The sequence below is a fragment of the Dasypus novemcinctus genome, chromosome 7 (genome assembly GCF_030445035.2).
Source record: "Dasypus novemcinctus isolate mDasNov1 chromosome 7, mDasNov1.1.hap2, whole genome shotgun sequence".
In the NCBI taxonomy this organism is placed as follows: Eukaryota; Metazoa; Chordata; class Mammalia; order Cingulata; family Dasypodidae; genus Dasypus; species Dasypus novemcinctus.
The window spans coordinates 94,553,745-94,569,061 of record NC_080679.1 but is presented as its reverse complement, the minus strand read 5'-3'; the positions used below and the strand labels follow the sequence as shown (position 1 = coordinate 94,569,061).

At 37.4% G+C, this 15,317-nt stretch overlaps 1 protein-coding gene across 6 annotated transcripts in view; it reads left to right on the top strand.

Moving 5' to 3' along the window:
• The window catches only part of KCNJ3 (potassium inwardly rectifying channel subfamily J member 3), a 172,313-nt gene that overhangs the window by 119,687 nt on the left and 37,309 nt on the right, over positions 1-15,317 (top strand). For 3 of the 6 annotated variants that reach the window (XR_011649278.1, XR_011649276.1, XR_011649277.1), the window contains one exon: positions 6,597-6,733. The exons of the other annotated variants lie outside the window; for them this stretch is intronic. The gene's annotated coding sequence lies outside the window, so the exon portion shown is untranslated. The remainder of the gene's footprint in view (positions 1-6,596; positions 6,734-15,317) is intronic. 6 annotated transcript variants of the gene reach the window in all.

Genomic DNA, 15,317 nt, shown 5'->3' with positions numbered 1-15,317 from the left:
TTCTCATTGACAAGATACATGCATAGCTTAATATATATAGTGGCATGGAAATGAAATGTAGTCAAAATTAATACTGAATTTGCATTGTAATGTCATATAAAATGAAGAAATAATGGTGATTAGGTTATAGGTGAACAATAATGCTGTTCTTGTTTTAGAATATTATGACTTAAGTACCATATTTTGATATGAAGGATGAAAAATTGAAACTAGAAGAAAGCTTATTAAAACTAATGTTTATGATAGCATTTTATTGTAAATGTAGTCCAGCTGATTTTTAAAGAGCTTTCATATTTCTAAGAGAGTTCAGTGTCCTGAGAGCCATTCAAAGTTGGAGACTTAGAATGCTGTTAGCTGTGCTTTTGTGTAAGGCATTTTATTTTTTGAGCATTAATTTTGTAAAGCATTAAACTAAAACCTCCTTCAAAGGGTAATTTTCCAGACATGATAAGAGTTAATATGTGAAAAACATAGCTCAGGACATAGGAGATTCCCAATAAGGGTTAGTAAACTTTTAATCCAGAAGGATAGACCTATGGGATGTCTCAAAGAAAGTAGTGAAAAGGGTACCAATTTAAGTCAAAATTGTGCCAGATTAGCTAAAAATCCAATCAAATGTATCTTTGGTAAAGCTATTTTGGATACTGTCATTTTCTTTTCTTGTCAATCACACAAACTTTTCTTTATTTTCTTCCTTTGTCCAAATTTGCAAAAATTATTTTCTGATTTTGTAATGTGGAGAAGTGGTCAAGTGAGTCAGAATGAAGGAGAAACCATCCACTATATTCTTATGATAAGTTTTTTGCTGAACTTCTCTTTGGTTAATAATAGTTATGATTTCTTCCATGACATATAAGTGGCAGATACCTAACAATGTGCTGTATATATATATATCACCCAAACCTGTAATGTAGGTTTTATCCACATTTTATTAATAAATGAACCAAAATAAATGGAAAATTAAGGAGCTTATCTACATTCACATGATAAAAATAATAGTGATGCTGAGGTTGAAACCTGGGTCAGTCTGATTCAAAGAACCATGTTCCCAACAAGAAGCAGTACTTGATTGTGTTTGACATGTGCCTAAAATTTTAAAGTATTAAACATAAGTAGTCTATCACATGAAATATTTATATATTATCAATTTTCCAGTGTTATATCATTTCAATATAAAATTATGGGGAGCCCCTAACTTACAAGTTCCAAAAGTTCATTTCCTGAACAGATTTTAGAGGAGGAGGATAAAAAATATGAATTAAAATTAACTTTGAAGTTGATCTTAAAACAAGTATAATCATAAGAGAATAAAAAAAGTTGATGAAAATGAGTAAGACTCCAAAGGGGGGTCTTCTGAGTACTTTGAAGAACTAACGAGTGGAATTGTAAGAAGAATGAACAATTTTCCTAAGAGATCCATGCTGCAATTGAAATATGGTGTGTAAGTGAACATCTGTAGGTACATGTTCAAAAGAGATTGAATCTTTTCCATATAATAAACTTGCTTTATAGAGAAGTTTTTGATTTTATAAAAGTTACATCAAAAAGTAGAGGGGAGGGGAGAACAAGCAAGATGGTGGAGTAAGGAGCTCCCAGAGTCAGCTTCTGCTACAGGGCAGTTAGCAAACACCCAGGGCTCTCTGGAGCTAGATGAAACACCTGTTTGGGAGCTCTTGGAGGCCAGAAGAGCATTCTGCAATGTCTTTGAAGGAGTGAAAGGAGGAGACTGCCTGTCTGCAGAGAAAACTTCTAAGTAGAGCGCTCCATGCCGCAGAGGCCAGTGCCTCTACATTGGAGGCACAAGCCGCCTCCGGAGCTGTTCTGCAGCTGGAATTGAAAACTCCACTTCCCACAAATGGGAGAAGAAGAGACAGTTGGAAATCAATTTCAGCGGGCTATAGTATAATCCTAAGAACAGCTAAAGTTTGAGCTTGTCCAAAACAGAAAGAGGCCGGGAGCCGCCATCTTAACTCTGCACCTGGCACGAGGGGAAGCGGGGTGGACTGAACATCCCAGTGCTGGTGGGGACTGGCTTATTTCCATACAGATCAGACTGCAGCTCTAGCCTAGGCCCCAGTGCCACCTCCAGCAGGGAGGAAGCTGCAGGGACCTGTGCCAGTCTCTCTGGGAGGTTACTGGCCAAGCTGCAGAGGACAGTGCATATCCTACTCTGGCAGCGTGAGCCACCCCAGGAGTTATTTTGTGGTTGGAATTGGAAGCTCCATTTCCCAGAAATAGGGGAGGAGGAGATGGTTGGCTGCTGATTTTGACTGCTGATTGGTAGACTCGATTGGCTAAGATATAACCCTGGGAACAGCTGGGATGTGAACCAGCCCAAGTCAGAAAGAGGCCAGTAGCCACCATTTTGACTCTGCCCCCAGCCTGAGGGGAAGCCAGGCTGACTGAAACTCTCAGTGACTGTGGAAACAAGTTTCTTTCACTCAGATGAGCCTGCAGTCCTAACCTAGGCTTCAGCCCTGCCTCTGGCAGGTAGGAGGCTGAAGAAACCTGCACCAGCCTATATAGGTAACTGCAGGGAACTTTGGCTGGCATAGACTGAAAATCAGAAGTCTACCAGGTCAACTGTGGTCATCTTGGACCCGCACTACATAGATTGCTGCCAACATGTGCAGCCCTGCCCCAGGTAGGGTAGAAAGGGATATGAAGCTTCATCAGTCTCTCTGGGCAACTACAGTCTAGGCCTGCACTTGGATTATTCCACACAGCTGTGACTCTGTCTCTAACCCTGGCAACGGAGAAAGTTGGAAGAAGCTTCACTGGTCCCTATGGAAATGAGGGCAGCTTGAGCCTCCACAGCTTACAGCACCAACTACATGCTTGGATCCTACTGCACAACCAGGAAGGGAGAAATGATAGGAAGCCCTAAACTAAAGAGAAAAACTGCACCCAGAAAAGATACTCTAGTAAGCCAGATGCAAAGACACCAATGAAAAGTTACAATCCACACCAAGAAACAGGAAGCTATGGCCCAGTTAAATGGACAAGATAAGCCTCCAGATGACATAAAGGAGTTGAGACAACTAATCCTAGATGTTTAAACAAATCGCCTTAATAAATTCAATGAGATGGGTAAAGAGATTAAAGATATTAAGAAGATACTGGATGAGTAGAAAGAACTTGAAAGTATACATAGAAAAATAGCATATGGGAATGAAAGTGTAATAAATGAAATTTTAAAAAATTGGAATTATGTAATAGCAGATTTGAGTAGGCACAAGAAAGGTTTGGTGAGTTTGAAGAAATGACCTCTGAAAGTGAACATAAAAGGAATAGATGAATAAAAGAATGGAAAAAATTGAACAAGGTCTTAGGAAACTAAATGACAGCAAAAGGTATGCAAAATACATGTTAAAGGTGTCCCAGAAGGAGCACAGAAGGGAAAAGGGGCAGAAGGAATATTTGAAGAAATAATGATAGAAAATTTCCCAACCCTACTGAAGGACATAGATATCCCTGTACAAGAAGCACAATGTACTCCCATCTGAAAAAATCCAAATAGACCAACTCCAAGACACATACGCATCAAAATGTCAAATGCCAAAGGCAAAGAGAAAATTCTGAGAGCAGCAAGAGAAAAGCAGTGCATAACATATAAGGGATATCCAGTAAGATTAAGTGCTGATTTCTCACCAGAAACTATGGAGGCATGAAGACAGTGGTCTGATACATTTAAGATACTATAAGAGAAAAACTTCCAGCCAAGATTCTTATATCCAGCAAGACTGTCTTTCAAAAAGGGGGGCAAAATTAGAATATTCACAGATAAACAGAAATTGAGAATTTCTAAGCAAGAGACCAGATTTTCAGGAAATACTAAAGGGTGTGCTAGAGCCTGAAAAGAAAAGACAGAAGAGAGGGGCCTGGAAGAGAGTCTAGAAATGAAGATTATATCAATAAAAGTAACTAAGCATCAAAAGAATGGTGAAAATAAGATATGACAGATAAAACTCAAATAGTCAGGAATAAACTTAATCAATGATGTAAAGCACTTGTATTCCGAAAACCAACTCAATTTTAAAACAAATTTTAAAAAAGCCCAAATAACTGGAAGAATATTCCATGCTCATTGACTGGAATACTAAATATCGTTAAGATGTCAATTCTACTCAAATTGATGTAGAGATTTAATGCAATCCCGATAAAAATTCCACCACCATTAAAGAAAAAATCGAAAACATGATAATTAAATTTATTTGGAAGGGTAAGGAGTCCTCAATAGCCAGAAAGATCTTAAAATGGAAAAGTGAACCCTCATCTCCAGACTTTAAATCATAATACCTACCTATAGTGGTAGAAACAGCGTGGTACTGGCCTAAAGACAGACACAATAGACCAATGGAACCAAATTTATGATTCAGAAATAGACCCTCACAGGTATGGGCAAGTCATATTTGACTAGCCTGTCAAACACACAACTCAGGCAGAACAATCCATAGTGCTGAAAGAATTGGACATCCATAGCTGAAAGAAGGAAAGAGGACCCCTATCTCACACCTTATCCAAAAATTAACTCAAAATGGATCAAAAAACTAAAAATAAAAGCAGGAACCATAAAACTTCTAGAAGAAATTATTGGAAAATATCTTCAAGACCTGGTGGTAGGTGGTGGATTCTTAAAGGAGATAAGAGGAAGACTGAATGGACTACTGATGTTTAATATATGTAAAAAGTTTAATTTGCTCTAATGTAAAAGTGTGGAAATGTATAGAGTGGATGGTAACAGACAGTAGTGAGTAACAGCTAGTTTATAAATGGGGATGTGACTGAAAATCGTAGTCTAGTTATGTAAATGCCAGTTGACAGAATGCTAGAGGATAATCTAGGAACTGGATAGCACAGTAAATCAAGAGGTGAACAAGAATTGTGGTTGATGGTACAGATGCAAGAGTGTCCTTTGTTAGCTAGAGCAAATGTTTATCACTACTGCAGGGTATTGAGAATGTGGATAAGCATGGGAAAAATACAGCTAGAGTTACCTATGGACTGTGGTTAGTAGTAATAATATAATATTCTTGCATCTATGCAAAAGATGTACTGTGTTGACACTGAGGCAGTATGGAAAATGTCATCCAAGTGTACACTATGGACATGGTAACAATCAGATGATGTTATTTTATCTGTAGCAAATGACACACTATATTGTGGTGTGTTGATAGAGGGGAGTTGTTTGGGAATTCTGCACATGTGCATGATTGTTTTATAAGTTTACAACTTCTGTCATTTAAAAAACTGTATTTTAAAAATAATTATATGGTGGGTTGGGGGAAAAACACACCAATGTAAGATAAGGACTATGATTAGTAGTAAGATTTTGACAATATTCTTTCATAATTTGTAGCAAACGTCTCATGACAACGCAAGGTGTTGGTGGAGGGTTGATATGTGGGACCCCTGTATGATGTCATGCATGTTTGCTTTGTAAGTTCACAGCTTTTACCATACACTTAATTGTTTATGTATGTTCATATGTAAATGTTATATAGATAATAATAGGATTGTACTTTGTTTAGTAGTAATATTTTGACAATGCTCTTTAATCATTACTTAAAAAGGTTTAACAACAGTGCAAGTTATTGGCGGTAGGATGAGTTATGAGAGTCCTGTATGGAGTTATATATATTTGTTCTGTAAGTTCACAATTATTATTATACAGTTATTGTTTACATATGTTTATGTATGAGTGATATCCTTCAATAAATTAAAAAATATATATAAATAAAGAAGTATAGGGGAGAGAAGCAGCTGTGGCTCAATCGATTGGACTCCCGTCTACCATTTGGGAGGCCCTGGGTTCGTGTCCCAGGGCCTCCTTGTGAAGGCAAGTTGGCCTCAGCTCTCCATAGATGGTCTATGCCCATGGAGAGCTGGCATAGCTAGATGATGCAACAAAGATGGATAATCAGACACAGAAGAACGTGCAGTGAATGGACACAGAGAGCAGACAGCAAGGAAGCCGTGGTGGGGGGGGGGCGGTGGATAAATTTTTTTAAAAAGTATAGAGGATTCCCATATACCCCACCTCCTCCCCCCCCACATTTCCCCCTATTAATAACATCTTACATTATTGTGGTACATTTGTTACAATTGGTGAACAAATACTGAAGCATTGCTACTAACCAAGGTCTGTAGTTTACATTATGGTTTCCATTTTGCACTTTTTAGTTTTATAGATTGACAATCTTTATAATGGTCTGTATCTGTCATTGCAATATCATGCAGAACAATTCCAATACCCTAAAAATGATTTATGCTCCACCTATTCTTCCCTCTCCCTCCCCTCAGAACCTCTGGTAACAACGATCTTTATATCAATGTTCTAAGTTCTTCTGTTAGAACAATAGTAAGTCTGCTTTAGTCCACAGTTGCATTCTCCCCTTAGGTTTGTTCATTTCTCATTCCTGAGGATTTTGGGGTGGTGGTGCTGCTGTGCTTCAGATTGAGAGGGGGATTTAATAACTGGCAAAAAATAAAAGTTTAGGGGTGTGTGTACAGTGTTTTGTATATATACGCTGACCTAACATACTAAAGAGAGGACTAAAAGGAAGTTATGGTTAATTTCTTCTTGTGTTCATGAGGTGGTGCCAACTGTCTGGGGTAGCTCAATTGCTGAAATGGTATAAGCGTTGGAGAGGAGGAAAAACTTCAGAGTGTAACAACTTCAAGCTAAGATGAAGGGGAAGTCTTGTGAAGTTGATCTATTTTGTAGTCCTAAGTAAGTATCTGTAAGCTTTTTTTTTCTGTTTCAGAAAGTATTTTTGAACTTTTTATTTTTATTTGAGAAGCTGTGAGTTAACAAAACAATCATGCATACAATATAGTATTGTTAACAAAACAATCATGCATACAATATAGGATTCCGACACCAACACCTTACATTGTTGTAACACATTTCTTAAAAATAATGAAAGAACAGTATCATAAGATTACTGCTATCTATATAGTCCATAGCTACTATTTGGTATATTTTTTATACAAACCATCCTATTTCCAACACCATGTATTAGTAATGGATATTTGTTACAGTTCATGAGAGAACATTCACATATTTTTACTGTCCATCACAGTCCATCATCCACCTCAGGGTTCACTGTGTTATACAGTCCCTTGCCTTGTGAAATCCTTATTCAGTAGCTCTGTTTCATCACAGAGTTGTGTTGTATGGGCACAGTACATTTCAGAACGTTTTCATGAATACAAAGGAAAATTAAAATATCCCCCATTATTGACCCTTAGCATTGATATACTGCTTTCTTTGCCATTGCCTTAAAATGTTACAATGTTACTGTGAACTGTAGTCTGTACATTATATTAGCTGTAATTTCCAATGTATTTCTACATTCTTAAAACCTTGTAATAGAGGAACTTACTTGTATTTGTACTGTTAACGGCCATCATCCACCACCAAAATCATTGTTGCACAGTTCCTAGATCATCTTTAGGTTTCTTTCAACTGACATTAACCTGCCTACACTACCCCTTTCAGCCACAATCACATTTATAAGTAAGCAGTGTTGATTATACTCACTCTAATGTATTACCACAAACTAACCATTTTGCCACATTTACAGTCCTTTATTTAAAAAAAGATTTTATTCCCCCCATTATTTTTATGAGCATTTTTATTGTATTTTTTTGAAGATACATAGATCACAAAAAAGTTAGGTTAAAAAATATAAGAGGTTCCCACATACCCCCCACCCCCACACACACTCCTCCCACATCAACAACCTCCTTCATCACTGTGACACATCCATTGCATTTGGTGAATATATCTTGGAGCACTGCTGCACCGCATGGATTATAATTCACACTGTGATTTACACTCTCCCCCAGTCCATTCAGTGGGTTATGGCAGGATATATAATGTCCAGCATCTGTCCCTGCAGTATCATTTAGGACAACTCCAAGTCCTGAAAATGCCCCACAACACATCTCTTCTTCCCTCTCTCTGCCCTCAGCAACTACCGTGGCCACGTTCTCCACATCAGTGCTACAATTTCTTCCAGTACTAGTCACAATAGTTCTATAGTAGAATAACAGTAAGTCCACTCTAATCCATATTTTATTCCTCCATCTTGTGGACCCTGGGACAGTCCCGCTTATTAAACCTTCTACATACATTCACATCAGCTCCTACTTATCAACCTGCATTCTATCTCCTAGTAGCCTATACCCTATAGTTTAACTCCATGAGTTTACTCATCATATTTAGCTTTTATTAGTGAAACCACAGAATATATGTCCTTTTGCATCTGGCTTATTTCACTCAACATAATGTCGTAAAGGTTTGTCCATGTTCTCATATGCATCCCAACTTCGTTTCTTCTTATAGCTGAATAGTATTCTATCATATGTATATATCACATTTTGTTTATTCATTCATTGGTTGATGGACACCTCGATTGTTTCCATCCTTTAGCAATTGTGAATAATGCCACTGTGAACATTGGTGTGAAAATGTCTATTCACACCCTTGCTTTCAGTTTTTCTGAATGTAATACTAGTAGTGGGATTCCTGGATCATATGGCAGTTCCATATTTAGCTTCCCGAGGAACTATCACACTGTCTTCCACGGAGGCTGCACCATTTTACATTCCCACCATCAGTGAAGGAGTGTTCTTATTTCTCCGCAGCTTCTCTAGCACTTGTAATATTTTGTTTTTCTTTTTTTAGTAAGGGCCATTCTGTAAGGTGTGAAAAGATATCTCATTGTAGTTTTAAGCTGCATTTCCCTAACAGCTAATGATGTTGAACATCTTGTCATGTGCTTTTTGGCCTTTTTTATTTCTTCTTTGGAAAAATTCTCTTCAAGTCTTTTGCCTATTTTTTAATTGAGTTGCTTGTCTTTTTGTAATTGAGTTATATGACCTCTTATAAAACATACAGATCAAACCTATGTCTGTATGTAGTTTCTGAAAATTTTCTCCCTATGATTATGATGACTTTTCACCTTCTTAACAAAATTATTTGAAGCACAAAAGTGTTTAACTTTGAGGTGGTCTCATTCATCTATTTTTCTCTTTTGTTGCTTATTCTTTGGGTGTAAAGTTGAAGAAACCACCACCTACCACAGATATTGAAGATGTTTCCCTACATTTTGTTTAGTAGTTTTATGGTTCTAACTTTAACTTTACGTCCTTAATACATTTTTCAGTTTATTTTTGTGTAAGGTGTGAGAAAGGGGTCTTCTGTCATTCTTTCATCTATGGATATTGAGTTCTCCCAGCACCGTATTTTTTAATAGACTGTTCTGATCAAGCAGGTTAGGTTTGATAGCCATGTCGAAATCACTTGACCATATAGGTGAGGGTCTGTAGCAGTTTGATACTGTTAAAGAATCCCCAAAATAGATACTAGATTATGTTTGTAAACTGGTCCATTCTTCTGGGCCTATTAGATTATATTGAATTCAGAGGTTTCACTTTTACTTGATTAAATAATGCTTCAGGCTTCGATTGGGCCATCTCAGTAGGACATTGAGTCCCCACTCACCAAGGGAGCAGAAACTCACAGAGTAAATGATATTGGCAGAAGAGTTAGTTGGAGTTTGATCCTGGACCCCAGGAGATAAACACACAGAGAAGCAAATACATGAGGAAGGAGAGAAGTCTCCATTAAACACAGGCAGATGCCAGGGGAAGAGAGATGAGTTGTTCACCTGATAGTCTTCAGCAGGCCTTGTGGAGAAAGCAGAGAAGATGAGCACAAAGAGAAACAAGCCCCAGGAAGAGAGGAACCCAGGAAGCCTGAACCCTGGACCTCCCATGTGGTAGGTGGATGCTCTATCCATTGAGCTGAATCCACTTCCCTTCTTTGGTTTCTTTTAGCAATGTTTTGTAGTTTCTGGATACAGGTCCTTTATGTCCTAGGTTAACTTTATTCCTAAATAATATTTGATTGTTTAAATTGCGTTTGTAAATGGAATTATTTTCTGACTTTCTCCTCAGATTGCTCATTAACAGTGTGTACAAACACTACTGATTTTTGCATATTAATCTTGTATCCTACCACTTTGCTGAACTCTTTTAGTTCCAGTAGCTTTTTTCTGACTTCCTCCTCAAGTTACTCATTAATAGTGTATAGAATCACTACTGATTTTTGCATATTAATCTTGTATCCCATCACCTTGCTGAACTCTATTAGTTCTAGTAACTTTGTTGTTCAGGATTTTCTAGGTGTAGGATCGTATCATCAGCAAATAGCACAAGTTTTATTTCTTCCTTTCCTACTTGGGTGCCTTTTATTTCTTTTTCTTGTCTAATTGCTCTAGCTTTAGCACTCCTTCCACAATATTGAATATTGGATAACAGTGCTGACAGTGGGCATCCTTGATTTATTCTGAATCTTAGAAAGAAAGCTTTCAGTCTATCACTGTTGAGTACAATGTTAGCTGTGGGTTTTTCATATATGCAAGTTGAGAAAGTTTCCTTCTAGTCCTATCTTTTGGTGAGCTTTTACCAAGAAAGGATGCTGTATTTTGTCAAAAAGAGTTCTGAATCAATCGAGGTGAGCATGTGATTTTTCTTCAATTTATTATTTTGGCATATTGCACTAATTTATTTTTTTTGTTTTGAATCACCCTTGCTACCTGGGATAAAACCCACTTGATTGTGATGCATTTCTCTTAATGCTTTTGGATTCGGTTAGCAAGTCTTTTTTGAGAATTTTTACATGTATATTCCTTAAAGAAATTGGTCTATAATTTTCTTTTATCATAGTTTCTTTGTCTGGCTTTGGTATTAGATTAATATTGACTTCATAGAATGAGTTTGGTAGTATTCCTTTCTATTCAGTTTTTTTTGGAAAATTTTGAATGAGATTATTGTTAGATTTTCTTTGAATAATTGCTGAAATTCACCTGTGAAGCCATCTTGTCCTGGGCTTTTCATTTTTGGGAAGTTTTTGATGACTGATTCAATCTCATCACTTGTGATTGGTTTGTTGAGATCATCTGTTTCTTCTAAGGTCAGTGTAGGTCATTTGTGTGTTTCTAGGAATTTATTCATTTCATCTACATCATCTAGTTTGTTGGCACACATACATAAAAAGGGTTCATATATAAAAGAGTTATTAATATGATTTCCTTTATTTTTTGCTGGGTCAGTGGTAATGTCCCCCTTCTCATTTCTGATTTTCTTTATTTGCATCTTCTTTCGTTTTTTCTTTGTCATTCTAGCTAAAAGTTTGTCATTTTTTTTGGTCTTCTCGAAGAATCAACTTTGGTTTTGTTGATTCTATTGTTTTTTGTACTCAATTTGATTTATTTCTGCTCTAATCTTTGTTCTTTCTTCCTTTATGCTTGCTTTGGGATTAATTTGCTGTTTGTTTTCTAGTTCCTTCAGATGTGCAGTTAAATCTTCAATTTTAGCTCTTCTTTTTTAATGTAAGCATTGAAGGCTATAAATTTCCCCCTCAGCACTGCCTTCCCTGTATCCCAGAGGTTTTGATATGTTGTGTTCTCATTTTCATTCATCTTGAAATATACTGATTTCTTTTGTAATTTCTTCTTTGACCCACTGATTATTTGAGTGTGTTGTTTATTTTTCATATATTTGTGACTTTTCCCTTTCCTGCCTCATTGATTTCCACCATTCCATCATGATTGGATAAAGTGCTTTGCAGAATTTTGTGTCTTTTAAGTTTATTGAGACTTGTCTTGTGACCCAACATATGGTCTATTCTGGAAAAGGATCCATGAGAACTTGAGAAGAATGCATATCCTGCTCTTTTGAGATGTAGTGCTCTATAAATGTCTGTTAGGTCTAGTTCATTTATCATAGTATTTAAATTCTCTGTTTCCTTATTTACCCTTTGTCCATATGTTCTAACCAATGCTGAGAGTGGTGTATTGAAGTCTCCAGCTATTATTGTAGAGATGTCTCTTTCTTCCTTCACTTTTGCTAGTGTGTGTCTCATGAATTTTGGGGAACTTGTGTTAGGTGCATAATATTTATTATTATGTCTTCCTGCTGAATTGCCCCTTTATTAATATATAATGATCTTCTTCATCTCATAACAGTTTTGCATTTAAAATGTATTCTGTACAATATCAGTATCTCTATTCTAGGTGTTTTTTTGGTTACTGTTAATATCTTCTCCCAACTTTTCACTTTTAGCCTGATTGTGTCCTTGCATTTAAGGCAAATCTCTAATAGTTTGCATATAGATGGCTCGTATTTTTGATCAATTCTCTTAGCCTATACCTTTTGACTGGTGACTTCAATCCATTAACATTCAATGTTATTACTGTAAAGGCATTAATTACTTCATCTAATTTATCCATTGACTTTCCATTGCCATATCTTATTATTGTTTATCTTTTTACACTTTTAGTTACCCTTACTAATATTCTTCATTTCTACACTATTCTATAAGTCTCTTGCCCTTGTCTTTTCCTTCCAGGCTGCAGAGCTCATTTTAGTATCTCTTGAAACTCTGTTCTTTGGGCACAAACTCTCTCAGTTTTTGTTCATCTGTTTTGTTTCTTATATTTAAGTGATCATGACACCTAAAATGGGCAAGTTACAATTAAATATTTTGCTTTAAAAAACATTTTTATATCATATGCAAATTAAAGAGAATAGTGATCATATATGTCAGGTTTAGGTAAAGTGATTACTAACTTAGAAAACAGGACTTAAAAAAATTTGATGCTTAGTGGGTTATACACAGAATTATGTAAAGTAGACATGGAAATTTTACTAAATAAAATGCAAAATATCCCATTACTTTAAAAATGCATCAGCTTATAGAGATATATAGATAAGTATTTAAATATACATGCTCTGTATCCACATTATCTGGTTCAAATCCTAGTGCAGCTGCTTTCTAGCTAGTGTGCCTTTTGCCAAATTATAAGGATATATTTATGGGTTTTTTTCCTTCATTGGAACATGATTATGAAATAAGTAAAATGCAGTTATGTTCTTGTCAAAATGCATGTTGTTTCTTTCAATTGTGAAGTTTCTGAGAATTGATTTTACCCTACTTACAAATTAAAATTCACCCTGTCACCATTCCATGGATACTGGCAGGAAACACGCTATGGCCTCTTCTGGGTTGGAGACTAACAACTTTATTATTTATGTAAACAGCAAGCAATGTGAGCATCCACATATTTGTGCCTATCTGCCTTGCCTCCCAAGTCCCACTGGGAGTGCAATTGGCCCAGATGGATGCTACACATGCAGTGGGTTTATTTCACAGCTGAAGGACTCAGGGCCAGGAACCCAGCACTTTTTAGACAAGCAGCAAACGTTATCACAAACAACAAACAAGTAAATCCCCTCCTGCTGGGGATTTACTGGGGAATGAGAAGTTTCATGGTTGTCCTAAAGTAGGTCAACTCGATCTACTTGGTTGCTTATGTGACTAGTTCAGGAGATAGAGAAGCCTTGCAGTGAGTCACACTCAGCAAAAACATACAGGGATTCTCAGAGTCCTGGAAGACTGCTGCCCCCCAAATTCCATCCATCAGCCCTTCACATTCTTGGCCAAACTCAAATTTTCACAAGTATGCTGGTACTTTAGAGGCCACTTGGGTTAATCTCCTCAACAGAGAGACTGGACTTCAATAAGTTCAATTTGTCCTATACAGTATTTAATTAAGACCGTTTTATCAATAAGACTGCAAGCAGCAGGATTGGGACGAACCTGAGTATTGACCTCAACTATGTTCCCACAGGGTCCCCGACTCAGCTAAGTATAAAAAAAATCCCATTCAAGCTCTATCTTAGAAAGAAATGTGACTTTCTCTAGGGTTCCGTATATTGACTTTTGCACTTGGCCAGAAGAATTAATTCGGTGATGGTGGAATGTATTAGTGACTACAGAGGTACACCTCGGCTCCAAAGAAGGAAGTGTTGGGTAATACTGTCTTTTCTCACAATCCTGACCAGTGAGTTGGAACTTATCTAAATGCCTTATATGTCCAAGGTGGTTAATTGATAACTTCAGCTAAAGGTAGAGACACATTTCTTGCCATCTTTTCTAATTGGATGGCTCCCATGGTAAGAATAAACTACCTGAAGAGTGTGCATAGTCTACGAGTCATTTATCCTTCTTAGAGGTGCAAATTATATTGGACTTGGGAGAAGGCAGGTTAATGTCCGGCTTCTACAGAAGCCTTGTTAAACAGGTTAATGCTTGGTACCCTGGAGGGAAAGTGCTCATTACAATCATTGCTCACTCCTAGTATCACCTACATCAACCAGTGGATACAGGTGGACAGTGCCTCAAACGTGGCCCCCTGGCCAGATGATAAATCTTAGGGTCCCTGCAATCTTAGGTAAATCTTGCTTGAGGATTTTCTTTTATTCACTGGTTTCCCTCAGAAACAGAAGGGACAGTTATGTTTGTTTGTGTCAGCATGTGTTTTTGAAGTTATTGCCTGAGAGCACTCATTCCAACCTATTATATTTGTTTACACCGCCAACCAGATGGCATTCATCCATCCCATGGAATGACCTAGTGACAGAGGTAGGGTTGGGGGTAGGGAAGACCTACAAAGGTGTGGACAGGTGTTTTGCATGAGAGGTACAGGAGCTGGGGCCTTCCCCTAATGTTTCTGATGACTTCTCAGTAAGGTTAAGGAGAATGGTGATCAAATTATGGTTAGCAACTTTTGATGGGAGATGGCAAATCCAAGAATCATTTAAATTTTAGCATCTTGCTGCCCTTTGCAGAACTGCATCAGGATGTTTTTACTCCATGAGGAAGGCTCCAGGAGTGGCTCTGAAAGACAAAAGATCATTAACGCCCCACTTTCTTTCACACCTCCTAGGTTCTAAGGTGTCCCCTCCGCAGATGCAGGATTGTTGGTTCTAAGGTGTCCCCTCCGCAGATGCAGGATTGTTGCTCTCCCTGTGCTACCATAAAATCAATGTGCTCCATTCAAGTAGCTTTAAATTCCACTTTTCTCCAGTGATCATCTACGTGCACTCAGGCCTTTCATCTAGAGGCCAGATGTTAGAAGGTGAAGGACATTTAATAAAATTTATAAGATACATTATACCCCCACCTCACCCCATGTCGGGCACTGTCATAACTCAGGAATCAGTGTACTCAACCTAATCATTACTGTCTTTATGACCTCAGGACCATGCCAGTCCAACAGGGGAATTCAAGTGGCTAAATTCTTTAGGCTGCATTTTGGCTAGGCTGCTACTTAGGGAGTATCAACCAGGCTGAGATTATTATTTGGGGACAGAGAAAAGCTTTAGGACTGGGAATGGCAGGGTGATATCCCAGATTTCAAAAATAGGTCTATATGGGTCTATATAACCCCTGAAACCTT